The 14,742-nt window shown below is 48.3% G+C and overlaps 1 pseudogene; it reads right to left on the reverse strand.

Annotated features, from left to right (window-relative positions):
• Positions 1-14,742, reverse strand: part of LOC122939296 — a 359,170-nt pseudogene that overhangs the window by 243,477 nt on the left and 100,951 nt on the right.

Consider the following 14,742-nt stretch of genomic DNA (forward strand, 5'->3'; position numbering starts at 1 on the left):
GCCCGTTCTGCAAATTGCGGAAGGCACACGGGCGGCTTCCGTTTTTTGCTGATTCGCGGTTTGCGGACTGCAAAAAAAGGCACGGTCATGTGCATGAGGCCTAACACAGCAATCTACAGCGAATTTGTTTTGTGGGTGCAGTGCACAATCTTTTTACTCTGCCTTGAGCCCAGTGACACAGAAAAATAATTATTATATGTCTGTTAGTTAGGTGGGCGTCGGCGGCCATTTTATGCAAGTTCAGTGCACCAGCACAGCATATGTGCATTTGTGACAGTCAAGTATAAGCTTTAAATACTGCAATAATAATCTGGGTTTAAAAAAACACCCATTTTTTACAATACTCTACATCTGGTGCCTTTGCTGCATTTGTCACAGTGAAATACAAGCGTTAGATACTGCTGTTATATTCGGTTATTTAAAAAAAACACCCATTTTGGGCAAGATACTAAATTTGAGGCCTTTGCTGCATTTGTCACAGTGAAATACAAGCTTGAAATACTGAAATTATATTCTGGGTTTAAAAAACGCACCCATTTTTTCATCTGGTGCCTTTGCTGCATTTGTTACTGTGAAATACATGCTTAAAATGCTGCAATTATAATCTGGGTTTAAAAAAAAAAAAACACCCATTTATTGCAATAGCCTACATCTGGGGCCTTTGCTGCATTTGTCACAGTGAAATACAATTGTTAGATACTGCTGTTATATTCTGGTAAAAAAAACACCCATTTTAGGCAAGATAATACATTTGCAGACTTTGCTGCATTTCTGACAGTCCAATACAAGCTTGATATGCCGCTGTTATAGTCTGGTATTTTTAAAGCACACAGTTTGGGCAAGATAATACATTTGTGGCCTTTGTTGCATTTGTGACAGTCAAATACAAAGTTTAAATATTGCAGTTATATTCTTGGTTTAAAACACCAACTTTTTGCAAGTCCCTACATCTGGGGCCTTTGCTGCATTTGTCACAGACCAATACAAACGTTATATACCGCTGTTATATTCGGTTATTAAAAGACACCCATTTTGGCCAAGATAATACATTTGCGGCCTGTGCTGCCTTTGTCACATTTCAATACAAGCGTGATATACCGCTGTTATATTCTGGAATTTTTAAAACACCCATTTTGGGCAAGATAATACATTTGTGGCCTTTGTTGCATTTGAGACAAGCTTGAAATACTGCAAATATGTTCTGGGTTTAAAAAAACACCAATTATTTGCAAGACTGGGGCCTTTGCTGCATTTGTCACAGTCAAATATAACCAGTCAATACTGCAGTTACATTGTTGGTTGACAAATTTTGGGACCGTGAAGTAATTGTATAAAATTCGCCTGTCACACTGTTGTGTGACCTCAAGAAATTTTTCCTCTTTATGACACCGGCACTGCCTTACTCTCAGTGAACTTAATTGTTGACTATTGGCGGTTAAATTGTCTCCTAACAAAAACCGATTCGATTAGTTTGGTGGGTGAATGCAAAGAATGAGGAGAGCGTTAAATAAGGGACGTGGCCAAGATCGTGCTGCTGCTGGTGGAGCTCCTGTTGCAGGGAGAGGATGTGGTCGATCTGTGCCAGATACACGCACAAGTGAAACACCTTCCTCAGGTGCAAATATGCGTCAGAACCGTTAGCGTTATTTGGTAGGGCCAAATGCGGTTCTACGAATGGTGAGGCCAGAGCAAGTACAGGCGATAGTAGATTGGGTGGCTGACAGTGCCTCCAGTTCCTTCACATAGTCTCCCACTCAGTCTACTGCAGCCCATGTCCATCAGTCCTTCACCTCACCCCCTTCCAAATCAGCCAAGCAGTCTGAGCCCCAAGTCATGGAACAGTCTCTTCTGCTTTTTGATGACTCTGCTAGCAGGGTTTACCAGGGCCATCCACATAGCCCTGCCCCAGAAGTGGAAGAAATTGAGTGCACCGATGCCCAACCACTTATGTATTAGGATTGTAGTGTCCCACTAGGTATGGGTGGGCACTACACAAGGGTCAATTGGTGTGCGCATTACTCTTACTCACAAGGAACAGAAATGTCATATTTTATTCTGCATTTAATGTATGTTTTAATGTATTGTTATATGCAATGTACCCCTGTCTAGTGCAGCAGCAGGCCTAGTTGGGTGTAGTTAGACATCCCAGACACTAGAGGGAGATAGGGAGCCCCTAGTATAAATGTCCAGGCCCAGACAGGGAGAGTTAGTGCAGAGTCAGGAGTCTGAGAAGACAGAGGTTAAGAAGCCTGCTCCTGACATGCAGCTGGATAGCCCTGGCTGCTAGTGATGTCCAGGAGGCTGTTGAGAAGCTCCAGCTTGCCTGAAGAACAAGAGAGCCTAAGTTAGCTCTGAAGAGATACCCCAGTTGCAGGATTCAACCTCCTGGGAGAAACCGACAGTTATCCACCTGATGGGAGGAGGCGTCCCAGGGTAAGCCAAGTGCCCCTGATAGGCAGAGGAACTTAGAAACCCTTGCAAGTAGTATCATACCTGAGGAAGGAGATAACCAAGGATATAAGCCACCCTTTTAGGCATCCGGGCCTTGGGAGATATCAAGCCAGAGTAGGAGTTCTAGAAAGGACAGTGTCAAAGTACAATCTGCTGCTGAGTGCTTGTGGAATTTACCCTCAGTGTAACTTGCATGTCTATTGCCTGCCATACTTGTGAATAAGCCCCTTTTTGTGTGGAACTGTAAACTGAAGATTATACTACTCCCTGCTGTACAAAGTTGGATTGTCCAGTAAAGTTTACGTTTGGTTTACTGCATACTTGTGTACCTTCATCATTCCAACCACCAACCGGCGTGCCACCGTCCAAAGGCACTGGCGTCACGAATACCACAGGGACCTTGCCCCAGGCACACAAAATACCTGTAACATCCAGGGCACCTCAACTACCATCAGGCCTGGTCCCTATCTACAGAGCGTGCCCCAGAGGAACTGTGTCTACCTCTCCTTCACTGCCACGCGCCTGCCCAGGGTTCCGCAAATATAGTGAGTACCCTCGATTGCCCATAACTGTGACCTCACTTCGTCTATACCCTGCAGGTCTGGCGTGTTGCAGGATGAGTACATGGCAGGACCACCGCAGCACGTCTCAGATGATGACGAAACACAGGTGCCAACTGCTTTGGCTTTCTGCAGTGTGCAGACCGACAAGGAAGCCAGGGGTGAAGACTGGGTGGAAGATGATGTGAAGGACGATGAGGTCCTCTACCTCACATGTAATCAAGGTCATGCGAGTGACCTTTGTAGTTCGGAGGAAGAGGCGGTGTTTGCACAGAGCCACCAGCACAGCAGAAAAGGGAGCAGGATGCAAAAGCGGAGCGGCCGTCCCCTGGACAGTACACCTGCTACTGCCCACCGCAGCAAGGGACCGAGCGCACCAAAGCCAGCTCCAAGGAGTTCCCTGGCGTGGCAGTTCTTCAGACGACAAGACATGAGTGGTTTGCATGCTGTGCAATCAGAGCCTGAAGCGAGGCATAAATGTTCTCAACCTGAGCACCACCTGCATGACCAGGCATCTAAGTGCAAAGCACGAGCTGCAGTGGAGTAGACACCTCAAAAGCAAAGAAAGGTCTCTGGCTCCTCCCGCTTCCTCTTCTGCTGCAGTCTCGGCCTCTTCATCCACCTCTGGAGTGACAGTGGCACCTGCCACCCCGCAAACAGAGGATGTGCCAGCAACACCACCACCTGGGTCACCAAGCATTTCCACAATGTCCCATGGAAACGTTCAGCTGTCTATCTCCCAAACACTGGAGCGAAAGAGGAAGTACCCCCCTACCCACCCGTAATCCCTGGCCCTGAATGCCAGCATTTCAAAATTACTGGCCTTTGAAATGCTGTCATTCCGTCTGGTGGGGACTGAGTGTTTTAAAAGCCTTATGGCGGTGGCTATCCCACAGTACATCCTGCCAAGCCGCCACTACTTTTCTAGACGAGCCATCCCTTCCCTGCACAACCAAGTGGGAGACAAAATCAGGTGTGCTCTGTGCAACGCCATTTGTGGCAAGGTCCACCTAACTAATTAAGGATATGTGAACCAGTAAGCACGGTCAGGGACGTTATATCTCCCTAACAGCACACTGGGTAAATGCAGTGGCGGCTAAGCCTGAGGCGGATAGAAGTTTGGCGCATGTGTTTCCACCACCGAGGATTGCAGGGCGCTTCAGTTTGCCTCCTGTTGCTTCCTCCTCCTACTCCGCTTTCTTATCCTCTACTACCTCCTCATCCGGTCAGCGTAACGCCTTCACCACCAACTTCAGCACAGCCAGGGGTAAATGACAGCAGGCAGTTTTAAAACGTATCTGTTTAAAGGGACAAACCCCAGAATGCGCAGGAGCTGTGGATGGGCATGGAACAACATACAGATGAGTGGTTTGTGCCAGTGAGCCTCAAGCCCGGCCTGGTGGTGTGCGATAATTGTCAAAATGTCGTAGCAGCTCTGGGACTAGCCAGTTTTACGCACATCCCTTGCCTGGCGCATGTGCTGAATTTGGTGGTGCAGAGGTTCCTTAAAAATTCCCCCGATATGTCAGAGCTGCTGCATAAAGTGCGGGCCATCTGTGCGCGCTTTCAGCATTCTCACCCTACTGCTGCTCGCCGGTCAGCGCTGCAGCATAACTTCGGCCTTCCCGCTCACCACATATGCGACGTGCCCACAGGGTGAAACTGTGCAAGCAGTTGCAGGCGATAGTGGAGTTTCAGCTGCAGCATGCACGGGTGAGTCGCTCTTCGGAACAGCACCACTTCACCACCTATGACTGGGCCTCCATGCGAGACCTGTGTGCCTTGTTGAGCTGTTTCGAATACTCCACCAACATAACGATTGCTAATGATGTCGTTCTCAGCGTTACTATTGTAGTGTCCCACTAGGTAAATGTGGGCACTACACAAGGGTCAATTGGGCCTTGTTGTTCCCCACCTTTTGTGGAACAAGGTCATTGTATTTTATATGGTGTTTTGATGTGTACTTTTCCTGTTAGGGGTTCCTGTCTCCTGTACCAGGCCTGTTAGGGGTAGTTCCTCCTCCTAGACAGTAGAGGGAGCTAGGGAAACCCCCTAGTATATATAGTTAGACCCAGACAGGAAAGAGTCAGTGCAGTTTAGTCCAGGAGGCTAGTCAGTGCAGTCTAGCCTGCCTGAGTCCCTGAGCAAGAGGAGCTCAGGAGTAAATCCAGGGGAAGAGTTTGCCTCCTGAAGTTCCCTCAAAAGTACAGTGCAGAGCCAAGTTTATTTCCAGCCAAAAAGAGAGCTGAAGGGCAGAAGGATATTCTTCAGCAAGGAGACATACCAGAAGAAGGTTTCCCTACCCAAGTATAAAGCCAACAATAGGGCATACGGGCCTTGGAGAAAGCCAGACAGGAACTAAGGAAAACACACCCTGATCTGTAAGTGTTATTCCCTCTGAGTATCTTGCAAGGACTTTGCCTGCAGTTTATATAAAGCCTGCCTGTCACAACCTTTTACATGTGAAACTAACTAAAGACTGTAAATAGTTGAACTGTTTAGTAAAAGGAAGTTCTGGTTCACTGCAACTTGTGTTCCTCAATTATTCCCACAACAAATCTGTGTGCCACCGTTACCGGCACTGGCGTCAAACTTTAAGGGATCTTGCCATACGGCACACTAAATCTGCAACACCCAGGGCACCTCACCTACCAGCTGGCCTGGTCCCTATATACAGAGAGTGCCCCAGAGGATCCATGTGCCAGCCTCTTCATCACTGCTGTAAGCCTGCACAGGGTATATAAAAAACTGCGAGTACCAAAAACACCCTTGGTTAGTAACTACCCCTGTGACCTCACATTCGCTCACCCTGCAGGGCTGCGTACTGCATATTTTGGTGTCACGAACAGGATGCGAATATTCCTACGCCATAGTGGAATCAAAACTGTGTGCCATTACTGTCTATAAAGTGATAAATGCCCTATCTGTTTATTTGAAAATTGTTGGGCCAAAGAACTGTGAAAAACTGCGGTGTAAAAATTTTATTTTGTGGACTGTTTGCTGTGTCCTAAGTCACCGGTTGCTGTCAGTAAATGGACAGCCTTATGCTTAAAGATGGCCGCCTAAGCTGACTGGATTATCGGTGTGCCCTCGTTGTGTTAGTTTGGCGCGAACAAGAAGAAGAGAAGGTACCGCCCAGCCTGCAAAAGGAAAAAAGATATCGCCTACCACGAATCTGGAAGCTCCGTGAAGCCGCGCCCAACTCCTGACACTGCGCGTGGGACCTCCGCATGACGTAACCACGTACCTCGCGAGACTTGGACTGCGCATCACCGGAGTCAGTAAAATCTTTTGTATTTTTGTATTCACCGGCCCCTTTGTATACAAGTACCGGGAAGATTCCGATCCTTGCTGGGAGACTGGGGGAGGTCCCTTGTTAGTAACAAAGGACTTAATCCAGGGGGGGGGGGGGGGGGGGGAGTACATCCAATTCAGATTTGGCCTGCTCCGCCACTCCTTAAAGGGCCATACCTACTCCGTGGTCACCCTTAGCAACGCTTAAGCGAGCGAAGTCCAGCATGTGTCTGCCTACAGAACATGCCTCTAGAGACCACGCCATGTCCGCACCTGAAGAATCGGAGCAGGTGGCCCCCGATGAACCATCTGAAATGCACGCAACTGATAACAGGGCGCCCGCCGCTGCGGCAGCATCTAGCCTGATGCCACTGACCATACCATATTTCGGGGGCCCCCTGGTTCCTGCGATATTCCGGGGAAGCCCACAAATTGAGAGACTTTAAAGACCAGATCCTGGCCTTATTCCGGCTCTATCCCTTCTCCGCTGAGCAATGAATGGAGATCCTCTTAGCACAGTTAGAAGGGGCCGCCCGCAGGGAAGTCATGTCATGGCCCAGTTCCGAAAAGTATAGCCTGGAACAGATCTTTGATCGCCTCGGCACCACGTTTGAGGCCAGGACGGTGTCAGAAGTTGAGATGCAATTTTTCAGCAGGAAGCAACAGCCCGGTGAGTCACTCCGTGATTTTGCTTTGTCCCTACAAGAGACCTTGAGGGCTGTGGTCCAGGTGGACCCCCGGGAGGCTGAGGACCAGGACCAGACTCTGAGAGAGCAGTTCATTGCGGGTGTAAACACTGAGCACTTAAAGGGCCAGCTGAGGATGCTGTCGGCCCAACACCCCAATTGTGCGTTTTTGGACTTTAAAGAGCTGGCCATCAGTATCCTGGGTTAAAATCCGCCCACAGGGCCGGCGGCCTCCCTTGAACCTCAGGCCTGCCAGCCAAAAATTATTGATGTGAAAACGTCCGGAGCTATTCAAGCCAACCAGGCTCCAGTAACAGATGTGGTGGCTGCGTTAATGGAGCAAAGTTAACCATCTCACTAAGAGCCTGGAAAAGGTGTGCAGGAAGATAGAGGAATGGGAAAGACCATTGTTATTGGAATACGAAAGCCCCCTACCTCAAAGGCTCCTCCTGCCTGCATATAAAGATGTCTACCCCAAGGAACCCAATGGACGACCGAGCTACCGGTCTAAGAATCGCAAGCAGCCTGTCTGCACCTATTGTAAGAAATATGCCCACACTGAGTCCACGTGTTGGCAGTTAAACGGACCGCCCCTCGGGAGGTAGAACAGTAGGTCCGAAGGATCCGATTTGGATGCCCAGTACGTGGCATCTCACCCAAAAATTAACATACGCATTAACGGGATACTTTTTGAAGCCCTGCTGGATACTGGGTCTCAGGTCACCACCATCCAACGACCCACCTTTGACAAATTCTGGGATCCAAGTCTCCTCACCCAGCCACCGGAATCCTGGCTGGAAATTATTGCTAGCAACGGCAAGCCGGTGAAAGTCCATGGATACTGGGAACCTACTCTCCAGGTGGGAGAAGCCACCTTACCACAGCAAGGTGTGACTGTGGTGCAAGCCGGAGATAAAGGGGGACACCCCGTGATCTTAGGGACTAATGTCCTTAAAAACCTGTTACTCCGAGGTACTCGAGGCCCTGAACCAATCCATATCCTCAGCTTCACCTGCTTCTAAGAGTCATTCAGAAGACTATCAGTGTGCTGTGTGCTCAGCAAAGATTTGCGACCAAATTCCCAGATCATTCTGTGGTGCCATGCTGTGCTAGGGATCCAGGGCTAAGACTATCAAGCCCTGATGGAGCCTATCCAAATTGAGAATCATCCCTTCGTGCGAGCAGCCAAGAGCCTGGTGACTGTGTCACAAGGTAAAGTGCCTGTCCGTTTTATTAATTTCAGTGATCACCCTGTTACTCTCTCTAAGCACTGCCCTGTTGCTCAGCTTTTCCAGGTGTCCTTTCAGGATATTATACATCTGCCTGCCATGGAGATGTCTCAAACTGCACAGAGCAGCGCCCCTGCCAGCACCCCTTCAGTATCCTGGTGGGAGGAACTTCATGTGGGAAACGAATCCACCCTGAAGGATCAAATAGAGGGAGTCCTGAATCTGGTGAAGGAGCATCACCAGGCCTTTAGCAAGCACTCCGCAGACTACGGAGAGGTCAGTGTAATCAAACACACCATACCCACTGGCTCTCATCCTCCTATCAAGGAGAGATACAGACCCATACTGCCGACTACCTACCAGTCCGTAAAAGAGATTATACAAGAAATGAAGGACTCTAACATAATCCGGCACAGTCACAGTCCCTGGGCTGCACCCCTAGTTCTTGTTCGTAAAAAAATGGCAGCATTTGGTTCTGTGTGGACTATAGAAAAATCAATCAAATCACCCACAAAGACGCTTATCCGTTGCCAGGCATTGAAGAGTCTGACTGCCCTAGATTCATCAGCCTGTTTCTCAACTCTTGACTTAACCAGTGGGTACTGGCAGGTGCCCATGGCCCCGGAAGACCGGGAAAAGACCGCTTTCACCACACCTATGGGCCTGTTCGAATTCAACTACATGCCTTTTGGACTGTGCAATGCCCCAGGGACGTTCCAGTGGTTGATGGAGCGTTGTTTAGGCCATAAGAACTTTGAAACTGTATTGCTATACTTGGATGATGTTATTATTTACGCTAAGACATATGAGGATCATTTAAAGCATCTGGCTGAAGTGTTTCAAGTCCTCACTAAATATGGCCTTAAAGTCAAGCCGTCAAAGTGCCATCTGCTGAAACCAACGGTAAAGTACCTGGGACATGTTAGCGCAGAAGGAGTCCATCCTGATAAACTTGCTGCTGTCCGCAATTGGCCTACTCCTACCACCGTGAAGGAGGTGAGAAGTTTCCTCAGTTTTTCAGGATATTATAGACGCTTCATCCCGCATTTTGCGCAGATTGCGGATCCGATCCAGGAACTCCTGAGGGGGCATCCCAAAAAGAGTCCAAAGACTCCTATCCCTGTTGAATGGAATGAGGAACGGGAGATTGCCTTCCAGCTCCTAAAGAAGAAGCTGACCGAACCCCCTGTCCTGGGTTACCCAGATTATCAGAAGCCGTTCCACCTCTATACGGATGCCAGCAAGAGAGGCCTGGGAGCAGTGTTGGCTCAGGTGCAAGACAACAAAGAGAGGGTGATTGCCTATGCCAGCAGATCCCTGAGGGGAGCTGAGAAAAACGATCAGAACTATCGTTCCTTTAAGCTGGAGTTCCTTGCTTTAGTGAGGGCTGTGACTGAAAAATTCAAGGACTACCTTGCTGCCACTCCATTTAATCGCCTTCACTGACAACAATCCCCTGGCACATCTGAATACGGCCAAGTTAGGGGCTCTGGAGCAATGATGGGCCTCCCGCCTGACCAACTATGACTTCACTGTCAAATACCGGGCAGGCTGTTCAAATGATAATGCTGATGCTCTGTCTCGGCTTCCCACTACAGAGGCCCCAGACGAACCAAAGGATGCCTGGGAAGAAGTAGAAATTGTGGAGACATCACCAACTCTTCCTTCAAAAAGGCCTGTTGCTAAGAAGGAGCCTGGATCCAGTGTCCAGCGATAGGGTGTACCAGATCGAAATACCATTCTGGTGTTAGAGATGTATCATACCCAGTCCGAAAACTGAGGCCACCATTCGCAGGAGGTTCTATTGGATTGGGATGATAGCAGACATTGAAAAATGGTGCCGGGAATGTACTGTCTGTGCCGTCGGGAGAAGTGAACGCCATGACCAGAGAGCGCCTCTCCATCGTATAGTGAATAAAACTCCCCTGGAGCTTGTTGCCATTGATCATGTGAAGTTGGAGCCAAGTCGCTCAGGTTATACTTATGCCATGAAGTTTGTTGTAGCAGTGCCTGTGAAGGACCTGACAGCCAAGACTGCGGAAGAAGCGTTCGGCTGCCCAGAGAAAATCCTCACCGACCAGGGGTCTGCGTTTGAATCACAGTTGTTCCAGGAGATGTGCCTGCTACATAATTGCCAGAAGGTCCAGACCATAGCCTATCATCCGCAAGGTAACTGACTCTGTGAAAAATGATTCAAACTCTCATTGAAATGTTGAGAGCAGTGCCCCCTGAGACAAGGGGTAATTGGCCTACTCTGCTGCCACAAGTTATGTATACGTATAACAATACAATTCACTGTTCCACCGGGTACACGCCCTTCAATTTGATGTTCGGCCGTCAGGGAAGGCTGCCTGCCGACCACTCCCTGGATGTATAAGTGCCCGATGTCATCAACCCACTACCAAAAACTGGGTGGTGGAGCATCAGAGACGTCTCCTTAATGCCAAGGAAATTGTTCAGGAGTGCATGGAAAGTGCCCGAGAGCGACAGCAGAGAGACTATGACCTGGCTGCTCATGCAGAACCTCTAGCTATAGGAGACATGGTGTTCCTGAAGAATAACCACCGAACCAGCAAGCTGGACAGTAAGTGGGAGAGGACTCAGCAATAGGGCATACGGGCCTTGGAGAAAGCCAGACAGGAACTTAGGAAAATACAGCCTGATCTGTAAGTGTTATTCCCTCTGAGTATCTTGCAAGGACTTTGCCTGCCGTTTATATAAAGCCTGCCTGTCACAACCTTTTACATGTGGAGCTAACTAAAGACTGTAAATAGTTGAACTGTTCAGTAAAAGGAAGTTCTGGTTCACTGCAACTTGTGTTCCTCAATTATTCCCACAACAAATCGGTGTGCCACCGTTACCGGCACTGGCATCACAAACTTTAAGCCATACGGCACACTAAACCTGCAACACCCAGGGCACCTCACCTACCACCCAGCCTGGTCCCTATATACAAAGAGTGCCCCAGAGGATCCATGTGCCAGCCTCTCTATCACTGCTGTACACCTGCCCAGGGTATATAAAAAACTGAGTACCAAAAACACCCTTGGTTAGTAACTACCCATGACCTCACATTCGCTCACCCTGCAGGGCTGCGTACTGCACTATCCCACTTCTATGCCTCCTTAAAAAAATGCTTCGGGCGATGATGGAAGAGGATGTGGCACAAGAGGAGGAGGAAGAGGGATCATTTCATAGGGTTTCTGGCCAGTTATTCACAAGTGGCTCCGAGGGTGGGTTCCTTCACCTACAAACGCCAGGTACACATTTGTCCAGCCAGGGCACAGTTCTGGAGGATGATGATGAGGAGATGGAGGAGGAACAGCAGGGTGGCACCCAAACCAGCTCATGGCCATCACTGGTGCGTGGCTGGGGGGATACAGAGGACACAGATGATACACCTCCCACAGAGGACAGCTTTTCGTTGCCCCTGGGCAGCCTGGCACACATGAGCGATTACATACTGCAGTGTCTCAGCAATGACGGCCGAGTTGCTAATATTCTAACTTGTGCTGATTACTGGGTGGCCACGCTGCTGGATCCCCGTTACAAGGACAACAGACAGTCCTTAATTCCATCAGTGGAGTGTGATCGTAAGATGCGTGAGTACAAGCGCACGCGGGTAGACGCACTGCTGGTGGCATTCCCACCTGACAGCGGGGGCACAGTGGAAGCACAAGGGGAAGGCAGAGGAGGAGGAAGAGGTCGCCAACGCAGCTGTGGCTCCACCAGCACCTCAGAAGGCAGGGTTAGCATGGACGAAATGTGGAAAAGCTTTGTCAGCACGCCACAACAACCAGCACCATCAGCTGATATGGAACGTCTTAACAGGAGGAAGCATTTCCGCAACATGGTGGAGCAGTATGTGTGCACATGCCTACACGTGCTGGATGATGGGTTTGCCCCCTTCAACTTCTGGGTCTCAAAATTGGGTATATGGCCTGAGCTTGCCCTTTACACCTTGGAGGTTCTGGCCTGCCTTTCAGCCAGTGTATTGTCTGAACGTGTGTTTGGCACGACTGGAGAGGGTTATCCCAGATTATATTTCCCAATGTTTTGGGGCGTACCCCAATTAAAAAAAATAATACATTTTAAACTAAAAAGCAGTGTAGGCTACCTCCTCCACTTTCACCTACACCGCCACATCCACTGCCTCCTCAACCTACTACTCCATATGGACCTCATCCTCCTAGATCAAGATTATAATTTTTTATTTTTACATATTTTATGTTATTTAAAGTAATTTCCCTATCCACATTTACTTGCAGATCACTTGCCATGCTCTTAACAACATTTTTATGCCATTTGCAGCCCTCTAGCTCTTTGCATGACATTTTTAGAGCCATTTTAGTGCTCAAAAGTTCAGGTCCCTATTGACTTCAATGGGGTTCGGGGTCAAGTTTGGGTCAAGTTCGGGTCCCGAACTCAAACTTTTTTGTGAAGTTCGGCCGAACCCGTCGAACCCGAACATCCAGGTGTCCGCTCAACTCTAGTCTTCATTAACAATCTACTGTTTTGTTTCTGCAGAGCGTGTGTAAGTCCTTCACCTAGCTGCTAGTGGTGTGTAATCTGACGTAAATCTATCAGAGCACTGTACTTCTCTCTGCTCTTCCCCTTCCTTCTTTCCGTGTTACAGACAGGAGCAGGGAGGGGAAGAAGGTTGCAAATGGCAGATCAGAGTGGGGAAAGGGGGTAAGCATCCAAGAAAGGCAGCTCCACATGCTAGGTAAGGTAAGAAAGCACACACAAGGCAGTTTGTAGGGAGAGACAGCACCATCCTAGACACCCATAAATCCATCATGTATTACTGGGTGGGACAACGTTGGGGCTCCTTCCTGATAGTAGTTGAGGTGCCCTTAGGTTCATGACTGTTGTACAGGTGCAAGGCAGGAGGTGTAAGTGTTTTGCCCAGCAAATGGTGCTGGAGTCAGTAACTAGACCAAATGTAGAAAATAAACAAGTCTCTGTTTACTAAGGTGCAGAATGGGAGTTGTAGTACATCCAACGATATCAAGGCACAGATCCAAGACAAGTCACAGTGCAGACTCTTCCCAATAGCTATATATAGGCAAATGAAACAATGATGATAATTTGAGCAGCAGTTCTTGAGCTCCTTCTAAATACTTTGCAACCTTTCCAAGGTGATCACAGGCTTGCCAATTGCAAAACTCTGAAAAATGTGGTAGGCATCCCAGACTACAAACCATCCACACAAATAGCAAGAAAGTGTGGTGGGCGCCAGACACTATAAACCATTCTGCAATCAGGCTTGCAATTTCTGGACTTAGGGCCGTTTCACACGAGCGGATGCCGTGCGTGGCATCCGCTCCGTGAAAGAGTGCCAAGACCCGATGCAGACTGCAGAGGCACGGAGCATTAACATGACTGATAATGCTCCGTGCCTTTCTGTGACCTCTTCACTAGAGGTAAAGAGATCACAGAGAGGCACGGAGCATTATCAGTCATGTTAATGCTCCATGCCTCTGCAGTCTGCATCGGGTCTTGGCACTCTTTCACGGAGCGGATGCCACGCACGGCATCCGCTCGTGTGAAACAGCCCTTAGGGATGCAGTTTATTCAATGGTCGGACAAACTGTTATATAACTGTGAAAGATTCAGCTAACTTAATCTTTCCACAAACAGCAAAGTCTTTAGCTATAACGAGCTATACCTTGTGTGACACAATGAGGGGTTGTGTCTGGCAAGGCAGGTATTTATCTCCCAGGATGTGCGGCTTGGCTGATTTCCAGCCAGGTGAGGTAAAATACCGGACCGGAGTTTAAATGCCGGTCCGGGTTTTGGCAGCACCTGTCTGTCCTTAAATAGGTAGCTTGGCTCAGCAGAGATGTCTCTGTTTTTGGGATCTGAGGCAAAAAACTGTCACCATCCCAGGGCTGTACCTCCAGGAGGACACCTGCTGTAGCGCTTCAAAAACTTGTTCCCAATACCTTTTTATTTTACTACAATCCCAGAGTACATGCCTAAAATCTGCATTCAAATGCCCACATTTTGGGCAGCAGCAGTCTCGGCCTTTATTCCGGGAAAATTTTGCTTGGGTTTTTGGTGTATAGTACAACTGGTGGAGGATCTTAAATTGGATTAATCTATGGGCATTAGAGAATGTTGCCTTCCTTACATTCCTGTAAATACTAGGCCATTGTAGTGGAGAGCAATGCAGCTCTTGCTCCCACTTACTCGAACTTTTATATAGAGTCACAATTGCTAATGCTGTTTGAAATTTGCTAGATAGGCTAGCTATCTTAACCCTCTCATCCATCTGGGCGTAATAATAATCAAAAATGCATTCTCTTCTTCTAACATATAACCTTTATTCCTAGAGGTCGTGTTTTACACGTGAATACATAAACACATCTAATAGTGTATTACCCGTGAAATTATAATCAGAGAAGGATTTAAAATGTCCACATATACAGAATTCCGTTAAATTCCTATTCTCTCACAAAGGGGTAAAAGCAAAAGAGTGAGAGACTTTCAAAATCCTCTTAAGCCTATTCCAAATCC

This window comes from Bufo gargarizans, chromosome 5 (genome assembly GCF_014858855.1).
Source record: "Bufo gargarizans isolate SCDJY-AF-19 chromosome 5, ASM1485885v1, whole genome shotgun sequence".
Taxonomy (NCBI): domain Eukaryota; kingdom Metazoa; phylum Chordata; class Amphibia; order Anura; family Bufonidae; genus Bufo; species Bufo gargarizans.